The 20,614-nt window shown below is 46.6% G+C and overlaps 1 pseudogene across 1 annotated transcript in view; it reads right to left on the bottom strand.

Moving 5' to 3' along the window:
* Positions 1–20,261, bottom strand: part of LOC148105936 (focadhesin-like) — a 21,712-nt pseudogene extending 1,451 nt beyond the window's left edge. The window contains exons 1-27 of the transcript XR_015718540.1: positions 20,188–20,261; positions 19,286–19,360; positions 18,704–18,858; positions 17,689–17,781; positions 16,982–17,222; positions 16,728–16,864; positions 15,129–15,251; positions 14,007–14,048; positions 13,807–13,915; positions 13,603–13,719; positions 7,292–7,530; positions 7,126–7,215; positions 6,744–6,891; positions 6,160–6,279; positions 5,961–6,083; positions 5,779–5,856; positions 5,408–5,479; positions 5,193–5,293; positions 5,014–5,094; positions 4,814–4,942; positions 4,624–4,739; positions 4,008–4,268; positions 1,810–1,899; positions 864–1,041; positions 649–746; positions 174–425; positions 8–83 (exon numbers count right to left, since the gene is read on the bottom strand). The product of XR_015718540.1 is annotated as a focadhesin-like (transcript). The remainder of the gene's footprint in view (positions 1–7; positions 84–173; positions 426–648; positions 747–863; positions 1,042–1,809; positions 1,900–4,007; positions 4,269–4,623; positions 4,740–4,813; positions 4,943–5,013; positions 5,095–5,192; positions 5,294–5,407; positions 5,480–5,778; positions 5,857–5,960; positions 6,084–6,159; positions 6,280–6,743; positions 6,892–7,125; positions 7,216–7,291; positions 7,531–13,602; positions 13,720–13,806; positions 13,916–14,006; positions 14,049–15,128; positions 15,252–16,727; positions 16,865–16,981; positions 17,223–17,688; positions 17,782–18,703; positions 18,859–19,285; positions 19,361–20,187) is intronic.
* Between the last annotated feature and the right edge of the window lie 353 nt (positions 20,262–20,614).

Genomic DNA, 20,614 nt, shown 5'->3' with positions numbered 1-20,614 from the left:
TGCTCACCTCTGGCTGTGCTGACCGTTGATGCTGACACGCTCTGGTCAGGAGCTTCCATGATGCTGAGAAGCCAGTCTATGAACTGAGACACACACACGGGGTCATCCCTTCTGCACGTTTACAACGAGTGACATTTGAGCTAAAGGTCAAAGTTCACAGCACAAACACTGACCTTGGGCGTTTGGCTGCTCCAGGGCTCCTTGTCCAGGAGCCGAGGGAGGCTGTGGGACATCGCTAACAGGCACCGGGACAGGGCGCCGTCCACCGACGACTCCTCACCATATAGACCGTGTGTTAGAGCCTGAGGCTTGGGGTCTGGCTGCCATGGAAACCACTGGACCCGGATGCCAAAGAGGAGTGGCATGATGTGGTCACTCCAGGAAACTACTGCAGCAGCAAAGAGCTGGAACAGGAAGTCGGTGGCCTGCAGAGCACACTCAGTTAGAAACACACGACACAGAATCTGCTTCCACCAACTCAGATACACAGAAGAAGCAAACAGCAGCAAGCTTTGCTCTACTGCTGATGCTCGAGAGCAGCCTCGCTGTAGTTAACACGGCACCGTCATGGTGGACCAGCATTTAGCTAAGCTCAGCTGCTGGGAGGAAGAGGAGGATGTGTCACATGGCGGTCACTCAGAAACATACCGATCTGGTGTCGCCACGCTGGACGTCTGTTACGCCGTAGGCAACATTTCGGATATGTCCCATCAGCTCCAGGAGCCACTCCACCCGTCTGGAGATGCCTGTGACAAAGATGCTGACTAAATGAAAACCATCATGGTAAAACACACAGGTGTCAGTCGTCTGTTAGATCAGGAGAGATCCACTTTCCACGCAGTAGGAACGCCTTCCTGTCTCACCTGTGTTGATGCTGGTTGCCAGGCGACACTGGTAAAACGTCTGCAGGAGGAGCCACCCCACTCTGCGGCTCGGCCAACCACGGAGGACCCCAGCAATGACATCATTAAGACTAAGGAGGGGCACTCGTCCCTGAGAGGTCAGGTAGGCTAAGACGAAGCAGGTCTTCTCCATTTGAGTCTAAACAGAACGCAGAGATGTTAAAGCCACAGCGCACGCTGAGCTTCAACGAACCGTCACAGACTGAATGACAGGCGTGACGTGATCACCGCACGTGTGCTGAAAGGAAGCCAGCAGAGGATCAACAACGAGGGTCAGCAGCAGCTAAGAGGGCTTCAAACTACACACCTGTCACCATTTCATGTTTAGTTATCCTGTCTTCCTTCTCCCACCCCAACCAATCACAGCAGAGGCCCCGCCCCTCCCTGAGCCTGGTTCTGCTGGAGGTTTCTTCCTGTTAAAAGGGAGTTTTTCCTTCCCACTGTCACCAAAGTGCTGCTCATAGGGGGTCACATGATTGTTGGGTTTTCTCTGTATTATTACTGTAGGGTCGACCTCACAGTATAAAGCACGACTGTTGTTGAAGTGAATAAAGTAACCATGTGAGGAAGATTCCTCTAAATTACTGAAAGCTTAAATCACTATATGGTTACATTTGGTCAAACTGAACGTTTACTTAAAGTGCTCCTTTTAGAAATACACACTTGTGTAGTGGGCCCCCTGCTGGGCATTAGGAAGAATGCAGGTTTTACTGTCCACACACTGACAGCTATAACTAATAAAGCAATATGAGCTACAGGTCACTGGAATTACTTCCATTTCCACTATGAGACCAACAACATTTCTTTGAACCTGTAAACCAAACGTACTTCTGCCCGCGCTTCAGCACATGGAAACAGTGGACGTGGTCCCTCTGTTCATTTTCTGCTGGTGTTATTAACACTGTACCTCAGAGACTTTCATGATCCTCTCAATCTCTGTGTCAGACATCTCAGACAGACACTTGGCCACGCCCACATACAGATCCACTTCATCCTCCTGAAATAAATGTACAAGAAATCAAACACAAACAAAAATTGTTATTTTTTAGTTAAAATGTGTCATTTAAACACCTTTGAACCTGTGTTCATGTGTTAAAGAGGCAAAGCTCGATGCCAGCAGGGCCCAGCAGCAGCACGAATAAAAGGCTTTAACTGTTAGACTGCTCCACACAAAGGTTTCAAAACAGACAAAGACAGCAGGTTGAAGGAGATCAGCTGATGTCACAGAAAGGTGAACAGAGCACGGCTAACAGGTTCAGCTATTAGCAGCTGTTAAACTCAGGGAGCCAATGGTAGGCGACACACACCAGCGCACATATCATCAACTAAATGATTCCAGCCGTTCAAAAGCTGAAATGTAGCATCAAGTACCATGAAACACGAGCACTGTGCTGTTCTTCAGACTGATGAGGTTAATGATGCCACAGGTTCAGAAACATGCTGCTCAACGTAAAGACGACAGAGGATTTGGACAAAGGCTAAAATGAGTCTAACTGCCCGTGATCCTCACACAACTTTAGCTGTTTGACTGTCTTCCTGTTTCTGTTATTGTACTTTGAAAATGCTGGTCGAGATCACGCTGGTCGAGATCACGCTGGTCGAGATCACGCTGGTCGAGATCACGCTGGTCTAGATCACGCTGGTCTAGATCACGCTGGTCTACATCACGCTGGTCTACATCACGCTGGTCTACATCACGCTGGTCTAGATCACGCTGGTCTAGATCAGCTCTCTCCTGTGAACGAGTCTCAACGTGACGACCTGCATGAACAAAGGTAAAAGGAGGTCTCGAGTGGCAGAAACAGCGACAGCTGTGTAACAGAAATCACTGTTAGCCAGAGCGAGCAGACGTGCTAGCTACAGCTGCATCATGGTCCAGAGGTCATGTGACCATGGTCCAGAGGTCATGTGACCATGGACCAGAGGTCATGTGACCATGGACCAGAGGTCATGTGACCATGGACCAGAGGTCTTCTTCTACGGGCAGAATCAGCTTTAAATGGACTGCAGCAAACTGTAAACACGTCTCTGACCAGGTGCATCAAACGTGACATTCTTCCTCATGAAGAGGAGGAGGAGCAGACCCTGCATCTCTGAAGGTATGAAGGTCGTTAGTGTCTTTGGAACTGGCACACACATCTGTCTTACTACAGCCAGACTTCATCGTTACAAAGACCTGCGTCTCACCTTTCTCCAGCTGAAAACATCTGGCCTATTAAGCAGCTGTTGTCCTACATCAGACAACCTGCTCTTCAAGCAGTGCCACAGTTAGTCTGCACACACAGACTGTTGTCAGAGGAAATGCTCTGATCAGCTCCTGTCTGCACTTCATTTACTCAGTTTATCCAGCTGACATGTCCTGTGTGTTCTGCTATGGATGTAATCAGGCCAATGCACGTGACTGCATTCTGTTTTTATGTTTGCAAACTTCATATTGTCCTAATAAACCCAGACAGCCATCCCACCAAAACATGTACAAATGTCTGCATGTTTCACTGAAGCACCCAGTTTGTATCCAAGAGTTCGACATCTTTAACTTTTGAGTTTGACGACATCAAACGAACACTAACAGGAACCTGCTGCACATCCTGTCTTTGCACTTATTATAAACCTGACTGACATTTCTATCAGGCCTCCTCGTCCAACATCCATCAAGATAATTACGTATTACTTATGCTCGTGTCATTAATATAATAACTGAGCACAGGAAACAGATACGTGAGATACAGACAGGGAGGGGCCAGAGCTCTGTGACCTGTTACTGTAACTGTTCCAGTTCCCACTGTTGTTATTATGATGCTGTGTTTGGTCCCTGCCCGTCGAGGTGTTCTTACAGCTGAGCTAACGATGGGCTGAAGCTGCTGTGGTGATGAGAAGAGCTCATTTCCAGCCGAGCTCCGGTGACTGAAGCTCTGCACACCTACAGCAGCATCTGTCACAGCTTCTTGCTTTGAATAAAATGGGTTTATGCTCCTGTTCGTGTCTCTGGGTGGATGGGAACATCAGAGGATATCACGATCCCCGAGCGTAAAACCAGGGACAGAGCCATGCATCAAAGAAAAAGCTTCTACGTGTCAGTGATAACAGTCAGCAGCTACACTGCACCTGGATTCGGTCGGGCAGGAAGGTGAAGATCTTCTCCGTGGCAGAGCAGAGGATGGTCCAGCAGCTGCTAGAGGGGTTTGGGAGGGCCATGGCCTGAGCCAGGCCCCGCAGCACAGAGCGACACAGGGACGCGCGCTGGGGTCGGAGGTCCTCCTCAAACTGCTCCACCCCCAAACTCTCCACATACACCTGCAGCTTGTCCTCAGTCACGTGCTTCATCCACGAGCCCAGAGTCTCATAGAGGTGGGCCCGGGTCTGGTACTGGGGGAGACAGACAGCCAGTAAGGATCTCTGAAGCCTTCATCATTGTACTGGACTCAGCACGCTCTCCTACAGCAGAGACAGACTGGATGTGTGTCGTGGTTAAAGAGCATCTGTTCAGCTTTAGAAGCCAAACGCTGATTATTCAGACATTTCTTCAGCTGCTGTACGACTGAGAAACAGCTGAGCTCAGAGGTGAGGCAGTAGATGCTCCTGTTTCTGTTAAGAACACCTAAAGAAACCTGTTCAAATATAAGCTGCATATCAAGAAACAACAGATTAAAGTGGACCAGCCTATAAACCTGATGGAGACTGAATATCAGCTGTCACAGCGCTAATACCCAACTGAACTTACACTGAGACTGTGGACCAGGGGAGGCCACAACCAGGAGCCCAAAAACAGAGCAGCGCTGTGGGAGGACTGGGTCTGACAGGCTGCCAGGACAACACACTGATGCTGCACATCCTCTCCTACAAAACACAACAACAACATCGACTGAACAGGATCTGTGGCTTCACGGACAGCACTGAGCGACAACTCTTACCAAAGCTCATCCTCATTAAAGGAGAAAGAGCGGCGCTCCAGTTGATGGGCGGATACTGGAAAGAGGCGCCGACTGACGCCAAAGCGGTGAGAGCGGTCTTAACCAGGCCTGGATGGGAGGACTGAGGACCTGCGCCCAGAGAGAGACGATGTTACAGAGTTACAGCTTCAAACACAACGACCTCTGTAGATGTCACAAACCTTTTTGTCCAGCTTCTGTGACGAACTCCGTCGTGGATCTGACGACACTTTTCTCTGAGAGGTAACTGAAATCTGGAGGAACTGGGAGTTGGATCAAAGTAGTTAGTGCCCAGTAGATCATTTTAAAGTGTTACTAACGCTGCATCCAGCTCTGCTCCGCCCACTGACTCCTGTGTTACCTGCTGTGTGACTGTGACTGCTGGACATGTGGGCCAGGTGCAAATGTCCCAGCAAACAGGCTGTTGGACTGCAAACCGATGGCTCCAGAGAACGTGATGATCTGCAACCAAAGAGCCGACAAGTGGCTGAAACAGACGCTCTGAGGAGCGAGCAGAGGGGAGAGTATCGTGTGTAGTAATCAGAGTAAAGTAATATGTGATAAGTAAACTCTTACCTGTGTGACGGCCCGAATAACTTCATTCAGCCTGTTCTGCTGCTTGGACACGAGCTCCGTCTCGCTCTTCAGCTGCATCAGAGGAGAATCAGCATCACTGTCGCTAACTTCAGCTGCAACTAAAGGTGTGTTTGCATCTCTTTATGAACACGGGGACGCTTCACATGGCTGCACAGAAGACACAGATCTGCATCCATCACATCTTTTTAAATACTGGGTTTGCCCGTGTGTTCCTATGGTAACCATGGTGATTCCTCAAACCTTACAGGGTCACATGAGCTCGATCATCTATGGCTCCACATGCTTGAAACCACAAAGACATCCTCAGAAACACAACAGCAGGTGATAACATGAAGCTGCAGGCGTCTTACCTGAACGAGGTAACTCTCTGATCCCACCAACGCCACCAGCCCGTTGACAGCAGCCAGCCGCTGCATGGTGGGACAGCCCTGTAACACAAAGGTCAGCGCTGGGACCCCAAACATCCTTTCACCTGATTGGACATCGTTTACATGAACATTTAGGCTGAGATGTAGAAAGTGAGGTTTTGTACCTCAGCCAGTAAGATTTTGATCCAGGCTGCGAGCAGGTGAGGGTGGATGTGCTCTGCTTTGCCGTGGCCGCACACCGACAGCCCGTGGACCGCTAACCCCAGAGCCAGGGAGAAGCCCGGGGTCTGGGGACACAGGGTCATCAATGAAACCACAAAGAGCTGCTGGAGCCAGAATGACCCCATCAGCTCTCCTACTGACCTGCTGGCTCTCCTCAGTCAGGCTGCGCAGCGTGTCCGTGACCTCCTCGGCCTTGGCGGCGTCAATAAGACCTGCGCTGAACGCTGAGACGCTCACACACGCCACAGAGTACGCCAACACCTGCACACACACATGTGAAGGTCAGTGAAAACTTTATACGGCACAGTTTTCAACCTTCACCCCACACTGGCCGTGCAGCGTCTCCACCTTGGACAGTAAACAAAGCTTATCTGTGTTACACACTTTTTATTTGCTCTACAAGGTCACGACGACACGTTTTCACAGCTTATAGAAGACGAATCTGTTCCAATCGTACGGTAAACATCATAAGATACACATTTTAGTGCTTCGAGGTCATAGGTCAAAGTTCACACATCAGCATCAGGCTCAAAGTTTTAGCTCTTGTTTCATGTTCATGTAGCAGAAACTGTCTTTAGTAGATAATTCATCAAAACGACTATTTCAGCTTCTTCTGTCACAAACGTGTCTGAGCAGAGTTACAATCACAGACTTGTTCCTGCATCAGAGACTTCAGGACCTCGGCTCTGGCGTCAGCGTGCGAGTCGTGTGCAGGGCTGCTGTACCTCCTGCACCATGCGTCCTCGTCCACTGCAGTCTTGCAGGTTGGCCAGCAGCTTGTCGAGTGTCAGGCTGACACGGACATGTCGACTCCTCTGTCCGCTGCTGCAGAAGGCAGACAGCACTAGACCCAGACCCAGTATACAGCCAGTGCTGAGGAAAGAAGGCGAGAACATGGAAGAGCACATTTAATATGCTAACCCCTGTTTCACTGTTGAATATTAACTCCTAACAAGCTTCCAGATGTGTCTGTTGAAAAAGAGTAAATGTGCCAAACGAGCTCTTTTATTGAGCAGCAGAAATGCAGCCTTGGTAACGGCTGAATCTTCCAGCTTCCTACCAACCATGTGATGTCAGTTTGCTCTCTGCAAACACGAGAGGACGTACTTGTATTCCAGGTTGGGGTTGAAAGAGGAACTTTCCAGAGCATCCAGAGGGCCGAAGAGGAGATCAGCATCCTTCTGAGCAGACTCATCACTGACAGAGGACACAGGCAGTCAGTAAGAGTTACGCTGTTGGTTCACATCAGAATCTCCTCCTGCAGATTCTGTACCTGAGGCGCTGGTGCAGCAGGGTGGACAGCACCATGCCGAGACCGAGCCCGGAGTGGAACTGGACGGCCTGGGAGTCGTCTGCGGTGGGGGATCCCGGGAGGCCGGCCCGCAGTGCCGACAGGATGTGGGTCAGACCGTCCCGCTGCCACACCACGAGCACGGAGACGAGCAGCGACAGGGCGAGGCTCGCACAGGAGCGCGCTATGGTGCTCGCCGTGTTCTCACCCGAGTAGGAGCGCTGAGGAGGCAGCACAGGGTGAAAGTAATCAATGCAAGAAAGCAACTTTATATTCACAACAACTGTGCAGCCAACAGCAACATGTGTTAGAGAGCAAAGACTCGCTGAGCTGTGAGAACCACGTTTACTGGAATATTGATGCTAATACACTCCAGCTGGTTTACGTGTCGATGCAGCGATGTTTCAGGCTTGTTTTGCTTCTTTTTGTGAGAAAGTCATAAAAATAAAGTTGTTTTTGGTTCACTGCATGCTCGGGATAAAGTGCAGCTTCAAACATCTCTGAAGCCATGGGGATGCATTAGTGCCGCTAGCACGTCTGGAAAGGCACAGAGTGCTGAAAGTGTTAGCACAGGTGCTAAAGACAGTCAGCGGCTCCCCTCACTCACACTGATGAACACTTTCAGAGCTCAGAGTGATAAAAGCTGCTCCACACTAACAAATCCAACACTGTTAATCTGACACACACGCTGGTGTTGCAGCTACAGCAGCCACATCAGTGTCTCTGAACCACAGCAGCCAGCAGGCTGCAGTTAACAGACGGACAATCACACGGAGCTCGTGTTTATTTAGAATAACATGTGGTTTATGAGGCAGGTGAATCACTGCATGTTTACTTTTGAGGGTGTTGAGAATAGATTCCTTAATGTAGATCAGAGTTAAAGAGAATGTAGTTTGTGATTGCTTGCAACATTATAATATTGTGGTAATGGGTGTAAGGATACAAAATAGAAAATAGGCCTTGGATGGGAACAAAGAACTGAGGTGCAGGGCAGAAGGAAAATCAACCCCCACCCCCAGGGCATGAAGCAAGAGTTACTGAGGGTGAGGGGCAGACAAAGGGCTAACGGACACTACCATAAAAGGAGATGGGGGTCAGGGTGTCAGCACCCTTGGCCACTGTACTAGTGTATTTCCATTGTGGGGGTGTTTACTGTAGGGGGGAGGAGACCAGAGGTTATAACTGTAACTGTTGTGTGGAGTTCTTTAGATCAGCCTTTAGCATAGGACTGCATAGGAATGCAGTGTGCTGATCTCCAGATGCATCTGTAAGAATAATGGGTAATAAAAGGATTGTGTAAAACATGGAAACATCTCAGCGTGATCTCTACCAGGACCAAAAGAATCGGAGAGACCGGCGTTTGTCTCGACAATTTGGTGCCGTGACCCGGATCTTGGTAGTTGATCTCCATTTGGACCTTGGCTGAAGCGGAATGGACACTGAGGGTATTGTCGGCAAAAAAAACAAGGTAAGCAGAACCTGTTTAATCGAATCTGCATATTGGAAATAAGCTAAATTTCACCCAAAAGTGTCCTGAACGCAGAAGTCCGTAAATTTTGATAAGAGATGTGTGTAGAACAGAGCTGGTTTCTCTAAAAGTGAGGGTTTGAGGCCCAGAAAGCAGGACTTTCTAAATTCTATTGTCCTTGGATGTGGCTGCCCCTCCTATGAGTTGACGAATTCATAGGCCCAGACGGCGTTTCTGGAGCTAGGTTTGAGGCCTGGGAAGTTCAGGACCCCCGAATTCTACTAAAACGGTTTGAGGCCGAGGGAGTAGATTGGCTAAAAATTCCTCCCTAAATTCTACTAAAACGGTTTGAGGCCGAGGGAGTAGATTGGCTAAAGATTCCTCCCTAAATTCTACTAAAACGGTTTGAGGCCGAGGGAGAAGATTGGCTAAATATTCCTCCCTAAATTCTACTAAAACGGTTTGAGGCCGAGGGAGCAGATTGGTTAAATATTCCTCCCTAAATTCTACTTTGTTGTGAGTTTGTGTTTTAAGAAAACTTAGGTTTGCAAAGTGTGATTGTGCAGAGAGCAGCATGTGGCTGAATCTGAAGAACAAAAGGTGTGTGTGTGTGGGGGTGCTCCTTTGAGGACAAAGGAAAGTTGTGTAGGTGTGTGTTTAAGCTACCTGATGACCAAAATGGAGGAGGTGTGTGTAAGTGCCCTGAGGGGCAAAATGGAGGTGAGGAGCAAAATAGAGGTGTGTGTGTGTGTGTGTGTGTGTGTGTGTGTGTGTGTGTGTGTGTGTGTTCCTTTGAGGGACAAAAGGGGAGACAGAGCGGATTACAGGGAATTATTGACAAAACAATAATAGTAATAATATGGAGAATTTGATCAACAACTAGATGAGAGCAGTTGGGGAGGAATGAAAAGAGAGGTTGGAGAAGTGGATTAAGAGGTTGATGTGTGGGTGTAAAACAATGGGGTAAAAAAAAAAAAAAAAGGGTAAAAATTAAAAAGAAAAAAACAACAAAACCAAAAAAATGTGGAATTGTGAGAGGGGAATTGTCTCCAACTGGGGGGAGCGGGTGATACTGCAGGTCACCAGCTTCCCTTAGTGGAAACAAAAGAAAAACAGAATAGGAGTGTGGTTGATGAAAATAAGTAGTAATAATAAGAAGAGGGTTTTGTTTTTCTCAGTCAAGAACAACTAAAATCTTACTTTCTGGGTTTTTAAGACAGGAGAGAGACACGGCTGGAATTAATTGGACATTACAACACAAGGGGAAGTGAAACTAGAAACACTGAAAAGACCTTCAAAATAAAACAGGAAACACACCAACTGAACTCTAACACAGATGCAAATTTAACACAGACTGGGGAGACAGAACATAGGAATGTGGAACAGGAGGGCACAGAGGACACAAAACACTAGGGATAATTAGAAACAACCCAAAATAAACAAAACCACAGAATGTTAATAAACTTAAACATAAACACGGAGTCCACAGACTCCAGGCCAGGACAGTGAATGACCAAGTTGTCTCAGTGTGTCACTTGCAGGTGGGGAGATGGACCTGGATCAATTCTCCACAAGCAGCAGTCGGAAGACAATTATAGGTAAAGATCATTAGAAACACCCAGCCCAAGTTTTGGCTGAATTGTTTTGCAGCTTTCCTTCCTCATCCTGAAAAAGCAAGCTCCAAGGAAGCTAATCGCTTCTTGAAGACACGGAGTGCAGTTAACATTAACAGTGGACAGCAGTCCAAGAGACAACAGCAGAGTCCTGAGCATAGAGGTCCAGCAGCGCTATGGGCAAACGACATCAGAGAAAGGAAGAGAAGATCCATCATCACGACTGGATGGATGGAGAGATGCGGTTCCAGCAAGCTGCAACTTCACTGTGGGTGAAGGACTTTTGAGGAGACTTTCTGAGTTTGACATTTGCCATGTTTGGAGCAAAATGGCAGTGAAAGAGACAGTGGGAGAATACACAGGACAAAGCTGAAGCGAACTGACTGCCATTGGACTGCAAAGTAGGATAGAAGAACGGAGTGAGAGGAGCAAGTGAGGACAGAGGCTGCTGTTTTAGTCTGGGGAATCAAATTGGGTTAAGGAATCCAGGGAGACAAACGACTGCCTTGAAGTGAAGAACTGAAAAAGTGTCCAGACCACCACAAAAGGGGGAGGAAGACAAGTACTGAGGTATGCAAGTGCACTGCTGGACAAAACGGAAAGGCAACACCTCACATGCACACAACATGTACTGGGGGTAGCACAAAATCATACAGGAAGTGCACACATCACAAGAGGGTACCTGTAGAAGAGGTTAACAACACACAGCGTGGTTGCCTATGGTAACTCGCAAGCATTAGGATTTAGCTGTGCCTGACTATGATTGAGATTTTTAATTTTTATTTAGGTGTTTCTGAAACAAAAAGGTGGAGCAAAAGAAGTTTTGTTTCAGAAAAAAGGGGTAAGGTAAATAAAATGACATACATAAGTACAAAATGCATTTGGGGGATTTAATTGGCTGATACATTTTTTGTTCGTTACCAAGTTGAACCTGCCAATTAGATTTGGTGTGTGTTAATTTTTAGAGAAGGAATATTCTGGGACAAGTCCTAAGACTACGATTTTATATATCTGGTTATTCTGGTATTTTTATTTTTTTAACAGTGCACTGAAAGTTTTGTTTGACAATTTTCTCTCCTACAAGCAGGCCTGCACGATTGGATCTGAAAGCGCTATACTAAATTTTTGCTTGAAAATCATCGCAAACTGAGCTTCTCCACATTACAATGGGCTCTGGAGAAAGTCACTTATTTGGGACGCAGTCAGATAATGAGTCCCTGCCTAAAAGGATTTTGCGAGGTAATCCATTCTAAAATTCTTTTTTTGTTCTTTTTGAAATGTCGTCATATTGCTGGCAGTAGAAACTTAATGCGACACAAGAGGTTCTGCTATCAGCAATAAACACGGGGACTGACTGGACTGACAAAAACTTGACTGACTTGACACCAATATGCAATACTGCACCTCCACCCACAGAGCAAAAAGGGTGGATGTTTCTTTTTTTTTTACAGGAACAGGAGGATGAAAGCAACATCATAGTTTTGCATGTCTTGTAGGCCATGCAGATCTTTTGGTTGCCAGTTTTTCTGTGTCTATTTACAAGCAGTGTGTTAATATGACCTTGTATTGTTTACAATGCAAAGGTCACTGTGAGAAAGTGTGCATACAAGATGCACTGGGCTAACATCTACACCACTTTTCTACAGCAGAGGGTTAATCATATGATTTAATCACATGATTTGCAACAGGAAACACCACTGGCCAATTTTTTAAACACAGGTTTACAGGCCTGGAGCAGAGCTACTCTATGGGAGAAGCCCTGGAATTCTTAAGAGAGAACGGGCAACTTTATTGTGCATCTCTAATTGCTTTGAATTGACACATGGCAAGGACCATGTGGCAAAAGGGGTTTGCTGGGGTAGTTTTAATTTTTAATTACAGGTTCAGTGACCAAACTGACGGAAGGAGATCACCCATAAGATGCAGACTGAGACCTGGAGAGAAGGCTTCAAGAGCGAGCAAGAGAGAGAGCATAGCTTGCTGCAGGAAGCACACTGTCGGACGCCTGGTGGGTACGTCTGAAAGTGATCAAAAGAAAGTGGTTGGAGCCGAGGTGGACAGGACCAATCGAGTGGACAGGACATCGCACGCTGTTCGACTGAAGGGCAAAGGCGAAGCCGCGTACCACTGGAGCCAGTGTGCAGTAGCTGAGGAGCCAGGAAGGTCGGTGAAGGAGCAAGGAGCAACTTGAGCACCAAAAGGGGAATCGAGCCCTGACTCAGACGAGTCAGAGAACACCCAGACCTCAACCACAGGGGCAGAATAATCCCCTGGTCTGTGGCAAGGTCTCAAGGTAGTCTACCCCTGAGACCGAAGAAAGAAGAGACGGAAGAACGCAGAGACTCACCCCACGCTGGAAAAAGAAGACTGAGGGAATAGATGTTGAAGGCTATCTACTCCACACCACCCTTCTCAAGCAGTTAAACAGAGCTTATCTCAGGAAGTGAGGAAAGCATTCACACCAGGTCTGGTCAGGTTTAGGAAACCAGTTATGCCCTAGGATGAAGGAGAGGTGTGATGTGATCTCTCATTGGAGAGATAAAAGGGGGATTGTTGAGAATAGATTCCTTAATGTAGATCAGAGTTAAAGAGAATGTAGTTTGTGATTGCTTGCAACATTATAATATTGTGGTAATGGGTGTAAGGATACAAAATAGAAAATAGGCCTGGGATGGGAACAAAGAACTGAGGTGCAGGGCAGAAGGAAAATCAACCCCCACCCCCAGGGCATGAAACAAGAGTTACTGAGGGTGAGGGGCAGACAAAGGGCTAACGGACACTACCTTAAAAGGAGGTGGGGGTCAGGGTGTCAGCACCCTTGGCCACTGTACTAGTGTATTTCCATTGTGGGGGTGTTTACTGTAGGGGGGAGGAGACCAGAGGTTATAACTGTAACTGTTGTGTGGAGTTCTTTAGATCAGCCTTTAGCATAGGACTGCATAGGAATGCAGTGTGCTGATCTCCAGATGCATCTGTAAGAATAATGGGTAATAAAAGGATTGTGTAAAACATGGAAACATCTCAGCGTGATCTCTACCAGGACCAAAAGAATCGGAGAGACCGGCGTTTGTCTCGACAAGGGTCAGTAAAGTGTTCATAGTGTGAGGCTCAGAAACAGCTGATTCTGTTTCATCACGTCACTGTCACGACTCTTAAAGAACTCGAATCATCCACCAATCACGGTTTCTTATGTAAAAGCTGATGAAACTCACGTGTAGAAACCAGGGGAAAACTCGTCCTTTGGACTTGAAGCTGCTGCTGCTGATGCTGAGCAGGGTGTCCAGCACCATGGTCAACCAGCTTCCTGTGGCCACGAACTCTGGTCCAGCCTATCGAGTCCAACAGCACTGAGCTCAGCATCTCTATGATGATGAAATAGCAAACACACTGTGTAACAGGACCCTGCGGCGTCTCACCCCCAGGCTGCCGTCACCATCAGTGGGCAGGTTGCTCTCATACTTCGCCAGAACAGCGGCGAGGCCGCTCAGAGCCAAGATGGCGTTTCCCTGAACAACAGGACTGTCCCTGAAACGACCCACAGAAAGTCACAGCGCTCACATCAGGTTACTCTGCTCACCAAACGTTTCCTATGAAACAGAGCGAGCAGGGGACTCACTTTGTAGCAGCTTTGATGACATCTGCCAGCTGATCTCTGGCCCTGTGTCAGAAAAATAATAACAACACATTAAAAAGAGGAAGAACGTGATGAAGATGGTGACCAGTGTCTGTTAAAGCAGTGATGCACATCAGCACTTTAGTCTATTTACAACCGTAATACAAAAACATCAGGACGGCGTCTCACATGTAAATGAAACAGGATGATTTACAGATTAAATGTAATCACATGTTTAAACTGAGAAAAACTAACATTTTAGGGGAAACTAAGTCTGGAGAACGTAAGTTTGATGGTGTAGCGCTGAGACAGACGCCGTAGCATCTTTGTAACAGTCTGTAAATGTCTTCGACTGGACCTTGGGACAGGAATGTCCTCCAGTTCTTGTCCGAGGAGCTAAAATCCTGGATCAAAGTCCTGGGTCTTCTTTGGTGGATTGTTTGCTTCCTCCATGCTTTCTAAATAAGTCTCCGCTCCAATTCATCCCACAGATGTTCTGCTGGGTCAAAGTCAGGACTCTTTGTAGGCCAGTCAGGTTCTTCCTGTGCACACGTTCATGTTGGGAGCAGGAAATCGTCCCAAATGTCTTGGTATTTGGAAGTATTAAGAAGTCCTCTCAGCAGAACTAAGTAGCTGAGCCCAACCTCTAAAAACAGCCCCACTATCATCCCTCCACCACCAAAGTCAGACGAGTATCAGTCTCCTGATAACTGCTGAACCAGACTCCTCCATCGGACTGCGAGACGCAGAAGCGTGAACACGACATTTTCCAACGATGCTTGTTCCGATCACGACAGCGTCCAGGAACTTCCTGAGCTCCTGACAGCGAGCCACAGACTTTATACACCTGTGACTGACAGGCCTGAAAACCATGATTCACTTTCTTCATGGTCAGGAGGGAGAGCAGGTCGTCTACTGGTCAGGAGGTTGCTGGTTCACAACCAGTTATTTTGGCTACATAGTGCAGGTGTTACCACAAAGTGTTGATGTAAAGTTTGGTCCACACAGCAGGGAAACACACACACTACAGTCATTACAGTAAGATTAGAGACCTTGTACAAAAGCACTACCATTTATATACACACAGTCTACACATGTACAAGCAAGTATGAGTGTGGTTCTCACCACAGCCAGGCACAGTGATGCTTGTACTGCAGCTCCTGTGGATCCTCTTTGCCTTGTTTCTGGAGCATCTCTAACTCAGCACGTCGACCCTGCCAACAGAAACCAAACCCTGAGAGGCCTTTACTGTAAGATCAGAGGCCTTTACTGTAAGATCAGAGGCCTCTGAGACCTTTACTGTAAGGTCAGAGGTCTCTGAGGCCTTTACTGTAAGGCCAGAGGCCTCTGAGACCTTTACTGTAAGATCAGAGACCTTTACTGTAAGATCAGAGGCCTCAGAGACCTTTACTGTAAGATCAGAGACCTTTACTGTAAGATCAGAGACCTTTACTGTAAGATCAGAGGCCTCTGAGACCTTTACTGTAAGATCAGAGACCTTTACTGTAAGATCAGAGGCCTTTACTGTAAGATCAGAGACCTTTACTGTAAGATCAGAGGCCTCTGAGGCCTTTACTGTAAGATCAGAGACCTTTACTGTAAGATCAGAGGCCTCTGAGGCCTTTACTGTAAGATCAGAGACCTTTACTGTAAGATCAGAGGCCTCTGAGACCTTTACTGTAAGATCAGAGACCTTTACTGTAAGATCAGAGACCTTTACTGTAAGATCAGAGGCCTCTGAGGCCTTTACTGTAAGGTCAGAGGTCTCAGAGGCCTTTACTGTAAGGTCAGAGGCCTCAGAGGCCTTTACTGTAAGATCAGAGATCTCTGAGGCCTTTACTGTAAGACTGTTGTTGTGATTTGTTGCTGTATGAATAAAACTGAATTACAAGTTCTCCAAAGAACAAGTGCAAACTGTCAACACTAAAAACTATTGACAGTGTTATTTTAAAGCATCGATCCTTTACTGTTGGCTACACATCGTCACTTTTGCAGAATGCAGTCATATAAATAGTCCTCCAACATCCATACTGTTTCCACACAAACTGGATTTACACACCCACTCCCACAGTGACAATCTAAAGGCAAAATGTCACGTAGCTGCCACCTATGAGGATGAAAACATGCTTAAAATATGGTGTACTCACACGTACCTCTAACCAGAGTCGAGTGTGAGAGACAAAACGTTAGCAGTTGCACACACACTAATGCATCCACTGATACCATTATAGATCAGCCTTTGAATGAAGTGCTGTGAGCCTGTTCAATCATTTTCCAAGTGCAGGAAGGAAGCTCACGTCTGTGCCTGTGACAGCCTGCACTGTGGGCCAGACGTCTACTCCTCCGTGTTTCCAGTCTTCACATGACGGAACCTGTTTGACCACATGTGTCACCCTTCAGCACGCCGTTTCCAGACCTGAGTTTCAATACACGCCAACTCGTCAGCCTATCAGAGCACTCCCCACGTTCCAGCACAAAGGAAGCAAACAATCAGGAGTTTCTTCTGTTTATTGTGACTCAAAGTCTGTTGGTGTTTCAGACAATTTGGACAGAGGAGATCTTTCTGTTGCACCGCTGATTTTTATACGGATGTTCACGAGTGTCTTTGCCTTTGAGGTGAAGTCTGCATTCATCCACAGGACAGATTTTATACACTAAAAAGAGGAGAGCTCACTATATTGTGACCAAACATCACTTTTAATGTTAAAACCTGTTCGTTCTTACAGCGGCCCCATCACTGCAGCCACAGCACCGTCTGTCACTCTGTCCTCACTCATGAACAACACCCACAGATACTTAAACGCCTCCAACTTGGGCGCCAGCTCGTCCTTGACCTGGAGTGGGTGCTCCACTGTTTTCAGCTTTGAACCACAGCCTCAGACTTGGAGATGCTGATTCTCATTCCCAATGTTTCCCACGCAGCTGCAGAATTACTCAAAACAGCATCGATAACAACACCCACCAGGAATAGATCCGACAGTGATGGCAAAACGGACCAAGCTCAAAAAGTCTTGCTCCATTGCCTCACCAAGCTCCTCGTACAGCTGAGTTTTTGCTTCAGCTTCTGCAAGAGTTACACTCATCCTGTCGATATCTGCCAGACGATAACCAAGCCTAACAGGACGCTTCAACCTGCTGCTCCTGAACCTCCAATGTCTATCTTCTGGTTCAGAGATTGCCACCACAACATTAAAGCCCCCCAGCAGGACTATGGAGTTGCTAGATGGGGTACCCACCTCACCCAGCAACTCTAAAAATTACTCTAAATAACTGTTAGTCACATGTGAACAAATGACTATCGGCACCTGTTCCCAACATGACGGCACAGGGAAGCAACCGTCTTGTCCACCAGGGAAAACTTTTAAATGCTGCCATCAAATCAGGGAGATACAAACGTACCCATTCCCTGTCTGCCACCTCTCAGTCTTTACATGTAGTCAGTATTTTTCAACACGCACCAGTTTGGGATTCTCATGCTCCAAGAGCCAGTTTATAGCTGGGACTGAAGCACCAGGGCCTTTGACTGCCACCAGACAGAGCACCGGACCCCTACGGCACTTCAAGTGGGTGGTGGACCAATGCTGCTTCTTTGGACTAGCAGTAAGCTACAAGCTATACGTAGCTTGATAGATTACACAAGACAATATGTTTGAACATCTCTAGATATTAGACATGAGATACTTACCTGATAGAATACGGACAGGTGAAGTGTCCATCGCTCTGGTCAGCCTGCATCTCCAACAATCGCCGAATGACTTTTATCAACCCTTGAGTGTGTCTGTTGGACATCAGAGTCAGAATAACTGAAAAAACTAACAGTGTGAGCGTTTTCATTGCTTCAAATGTTTTCAAATAGTTACATTATGCTGCACAACTAGGTTAGCGTCCAGATTAGAGAGCATCCAGCTCTGAACTGTGGAACAGTGACCTTTAACATTTTCATGTTTCCAGTTTGAACTTTCAAAGCTATTTTCTTTACTTCACATGAGCCCTGATGGAGAGCAATGACATCGTGGATTTATCCTCAGCACAGACTAAGCTGTGACCTCCATGTGTCTAACTCAGTTTGTAGACTGTCAGTCGGGTTCCTGCACTGGAAGCATTGACTCCATGTTACACACTGGTAGCTGGAAAAGAAGGCGACTGGACTTGATTAAGTTTTAAAGATGTTTCACTTCTTATACAAGGTGGAGAGACCCACATATTTAAACCCTACAGGGCGTTTCCCTCCTTGGAGATGGTCATCGAGCTATTTGTCATGTGCGTCATCACATGAGTATAAACAAAAGCGTAGGTCATTGTCAACACCAAGGGTTAAGGGTTGAACCACTATGAGACCTTTCCGCGACCCATCATGTGACCTTTGAGGTCACCTGAGGCGAGGTGTGAGTGGGCCTTTAAAGGGATTTAAAGACTGAATTTGTAGGTGACGATGGCCAGTAACAGTGGACATACACGGCCTTCTTCATACCTCTTCTCAGTTCACAGTGTTAGCATTCTCATGCTAAAGAGAGCCTTCTTTGTCCTGCTGATACACAACCTCGTCCTGCTGAGGTCTATCTTTCATGTTGTGCCTTTGTGCAGCGGCTGTAACGCTGCATGGATGCAGGTTACAGAGCCTCTGTCAGACTCATTGACAAACAGCTGAGCTGAGCTTTCTGAGGCAGGATCGTGGCGTCCAATAACTGCGCGTTGCATACCTTGCAGAAGGCAGGAGGTTGAGGACACCATTGAGGATGTAGTCCAGGTCTGCATGGCCCTGGTTCACCAATAACACCAAGGTGTCACAGCACGCTGAACACACCACAGCACAGTCACTGCAGCACTGCTGCCACAAAGCTTCCAGTGCTGGGCCCTGAACAACAACAGTGATGCAGTCAGTGTTTCAGAAGTTTAACAAAACGATCTGTGCCATTTCCACACATGCACTGAAGCCCTGAATGAAAACGGACAAAGACAGAGGTGCACGTGAGAATGCAATCTGTCCCACTCAGTTCAGCCACTCGGGCTCAGCACTGATTCAATCCCAACAAGGTTTGATTCAATTTGGACTCAGACAGTCAGAAATATTATAACTATGATCGTTTATCAGTGCATATCCATATTTCATATCTGTGTATAAAAACAAAGCTGACACTGTGAGATCAGAGGTGTCAGCCTCACAGCAGATGTGTCAAAGTCACTGAGGATAAAACACAGGACCACATGAAGCAGATGTTCCTGCTCTTTTATACTTCATGTAACTAAAGAAATGATCATATGTGACTCTTACAGGAACTCACCTGAGCACAGGACCAGCTGATTTGCCCATTTGACCCTTTTTCCTTTAAGACAGCTGCAACAAGACTTCTCACCGTCTACAACACAAGAAAATCACACTTCTGTACCATTATTCACAATAACAAAGAGAGGAAGAGAAACCAACACTACAGAGTGAATGAATGAATGAATGAGTGAATGAGTGAATGAATGAGTGAATGAATGGATGGATGAATGTGTGAATGAATGGATGAATGAATGGATGGATGAATGGATGAATGAATGAGTGAATGAGTGAATGAATGAGTGAATGAATGAATGGATGAATGAATGAGTGAATGAATGAATGAATGAGTGAATGAGTGAATGAATGAATGAATGAGTGAATGAATGAATGGATGAATGAATGAGTGAATGAATGAATGAATGAGTGAATGAATGAATGAGTGAATGAATGAATGAATGAATGAATGAATGTGCCTACAGGGACCTGAGTCTGTGTGTGTTCAGTAAAACCTGCCTCTCCTCTACATAAACATATTAAACACACGAGTGTGAGTGACTCAGAAACCCTCGTGGTTGCCAACAAACATACAAAGTAACTCTGTGTCTTGGATCTTGTTACACTGTAAACTCACCTCATGTCTCTTTAAAATCCTCCAACAGCTGCACACATGTATCAGTGCACCTTACAGTCATGTTACTCTATCAAATAGTTACGTTACTCTTTACTCTGTCTTATCAGGAGATTTTTTTATGAGTATTGCTGAATTCCTGTTAATGGTAGAGATTTTCTGCCTGTGTGAGCTGCTACTTAGTTGACCTCTATCATTAACAAATCACTCGTACCTGTGGAATCAGACAAGGGAAGGATCATTGGTATCATTTGGATGGGAGGAGTCACAGAGCAGAGTCCGCCTCTTACCTGGGCTTGTATGACGGGGCTGGGGAACTCGAGCCGCGTCTTTAAACTCTCCATCATGTCACTGGATCATACCTGTGAACATCCAGAATCTCCATTAGAACAAGAGGAGGAGGTTTGATCAAAGTAAAGACAGCTCTCCTGTTAAACTACAGATGATCACATATCAGGGAAATCAGACTTTAGCTCAGGGATGTGACATCGAACCCCTGACTGATCCAAACAGTTTATTCTTCCTCTCAAACAAACATTCCCAAATGTTTGTCCCAAACAAAGGAAACCAAGATTACCCTTCAGCCATCCACCCACTAACTAAACAACACTTTAGGTCCATGTAAAGTTTCTGGATGAAACTTTATATGAACTTACATAACGTGTACATTGTTGTTTCTAAATGCACTTTGCTAAACTATTTTAGTACTGTGGCAGT

Source organism: Neolamprologus brichardi, chromosome 3, assembly GCF_056152115.1.
Source record: "Neolamprologus brichardi isolate AB-2024 chromosome 3, ASM5615211v1, whole genome shotgun sequence".
Taxonomy (NCBI): domain Eukaryota; kingdom Metazoa; phylum Chordata; class Actinopteri; order Cichliformes; family Cichlidae; genus Neolamprologus; species Neolamprologus brichardi.
The sequence above is the reverse complement of the archived record's forward strand: the minus strand, read 5'-3'. Positions and strand labels throughout refer to the sequence as shown.